Consider the following 2,921-nt stretch of genomic DNA (forward strand, 5'->3'; position numbering starts at 1 on the left):
ACAATCTACCACCCAAGTGTCTTGACAGTGGAACAGGTAGAAATCCCAGATAACTGGATGGCCCCCTTTATCCGGTATATCCTCCACGGCACCGTACCTCCCGACACGAAAGAAAAACAACGATTCCTTAGATGCTCGTCTTGGTATACCCTGCTCCACGGGATATCATACCGACGAGGATTCACCTCCCCCTTACTCAAATGCCTTGGTCCAGAACAGACGGATTATGTCCTCAAGATTATGTCCTCCGAGAAGTGCACGAGGGGAGCTGTGGGCATCATTTGGGCGCCGCCTCACTCACTAAAAAGGTGCTACGTGCCGGGTACTACTGGCCCACCATAGAAAAGGACGCGACCAACCTCACTCGGAAATGCACCCGTTGCCAGTTGTTCGCCGACCTCCACAAAGCCCCGCCAGAAGAACTAACCACAACGCAAACACCTTGGCCTTTCTGCAGGTGGGGCATGGACATTCTGGGACCCTTCCCGCAAGCAGCAGGGCAACTGAAGTTTCTGATTGTCGCCGTCGATTATTTTACTAAGTGGATAGAGGCGGAAGCCTTGGCTACCATCACCTCGGCAAACGTCCAGAAATTCACCTGGCGAAACATAATCACCCGCTTCGGCATCCCATCCGCCATAGTAACGGATAACGGCACCCAGTTTGCAGACAGAAAGTTCCAAGCACTATTATCAGGCCTCCATATCAAGCAGCACTTCACTTCAATCGAACATCCACAGACTAACGGACAGGCCGAGGCAGCAAACAAGGTCATCTTGAAAGGGCTGAAGAAGAGGCTGGACGAGTCAAAGACAAATTGGCCAGATCAGCTCCATCACGTCCTATGGGCATACCGAACCACCCCGCACTCAACGACCGACGAATCACCATTCAATTTAGCATACGGCGCAGAAGCTATGATCCCGGTCGAGATAGGAGAACCAACCTGGCGGACAGTTCAGTTCGATGAGGGCAATAATCAGTCCCTCCTCAGAAACAACCTTGATGAGATGGACGAAATCCGCGAAAAAGCCCGTTTCTGAGAAGAAAGCATAAAAAAGAAGATTGCGGCAAAGTTCAACTCTTCCATTGTTCCTCGCCGATTTTCCGAAGGAACTCTAGTACTCAGGAAAGCAGACATAGGACGTGCAAAAGGCAAGTTGGGACCCAACTAGGAGGGACCCTACCGAGTCATCAGCAAGATTGGCAAAGGAGCATACAAGCTTCAAGACTTGGCAGGAAAAGACATCCCCGGAACTTGGAACGCCGCCAACCTCCGGCAATTTTACTCTTAAATCAACGACCCCATACGCGGGTGGTCGCTTTTCCACCTATATGATGAATTATTTTCTACAATTTCTATAGTTTCTGCTTACACCCAAAGGGCCGACCTTCGCCCCCTTTGCATGGTGTCAACTATATTTTCTGCTTACACCCAAAGGGCCGGCCTTCGCCCCCTTTGCCTAGTGTTAACTATATTTTCTACTTACACCCAAAGGGCCGGTCTTCGCCCCCTTTGCCTGGTGCCAACTACGATTTTCTACTCGCACCCAAAGGGCCGGTCTTCGCCCCCTTTGCCTGGTGCCAACTACGATTTTCTACTCGCACCCAAAGGGCCGGTCTTCGCCCCCTTTGCCTGGTGCCAACTACGATTTTCTACTCGCACCCAAAGGGCCGGTCTTCGCCCCCTTTGCCTGGTGCCAACTATATTTTCTGCTTGCACCCAAAGGGTCGGCCTTCGCCCCCTTTGCCTGGTGCCAACTACGATTTTCTACTCGCACCCAAAGGGCCGGTCTTCGCCCCCTTTGCCTGGTGCCAACTATGATTTTCTACTTGCACCCAAAAGGTCGGCCCTCGCCCCCTTTGCCTGGAACCAACCAGAATTTCAACCCACGCCCAAGCGGGGCCGGTCTTCACCCCCCTCGCGTACTCAATCGACATTCGCCTGACTAAAGGCTGGCGGATCGAGAACCAAGACCATCATGTTCAGAACATACAAAATGCCACACTTCATGTTATACATCATCACACAAGAATAAGAAAGGAGCTAAATTCTTCATTAAAGCCGCAAAACGAGTTACAAGACAAGCAGAGAAAAAGAAAAAATTACAAGAAACTCAAAATTACAAAGGCCCCCCACCCTGGCCAGGAAAGGGCATCAGTGTCGGCTCACCATCATCGCCCCCCATTAGCAGGCATCCGTCTTCGACATAAGCCCCCAGCTGCATCCAGGACCAGTCTTTGTCTGGATACGCCAAGGCGAGTTGAGACTGAGCACTTACCCAAGCATCCGCCGCGGCCTCACCCACGGCCTCCTCCAGTTGCTCCTTCTCTTCCTCCAATACCCGCACCCGAGCCTCCCGAGATGTTTTCTCCTCATTTAATGCATGCACCTGCCCAAGAAGTGCAGCATTTTCTCGCATAGCAACCCCAGCACGGGCCTTCCAAGCCACGGACTCCTCCTCTCGCCGACGAAGCGCTTCCTCCTTAGCACGCACGGCCCCCTCTGACTCCATCACTTGGGCGGTCAATTTTATCTTGTCGGTTTCCAAAAACCCAACACGAGCAGACAGATCCGCCACCTGGGCCTTGACAACCTCGCCCAACCTGATCAGCTCCGCTTTCTCAGCAGCATGAGCTTCGACCAGTCGTTGCTTCTCCGACTCGTGTGCAGCTCGGAGTTTTGACGTTGCTGCATCCGCCACCCGCGCCTCCAGGACCCCGTCCGCTACTTCTGGATAGAGGCAATAAAAACGGCACTCCCTTTGACATTCTGCAGCAAGACGGACAAAGGTACCTTGTCAAAGGTCTCCTTAGCATTGGCATTCAGGAGCGCCTGTTCAATAGCCCGGGGGACGTTGACATGGGAGATTCGATCTTGAGCCCCCCTAACCCCCCTCCTCCTGGTCGACTCGGATGGA

This window comes from Lupinus angustifolius, chromosome LG11 (genome assembly GCF_001865875.1).
Source record: "Lupinus angustifolius cultivar Tanjil chromosome LG11, LupAngTanjil_v1.0, whole genome shotgun sequence".
NCBI lineage: Eukaryota > Viridiplantae > Streptophyta > Magnoliopsida > Fabales > Fabaceae > Lupinus > Lupinus angustifolius.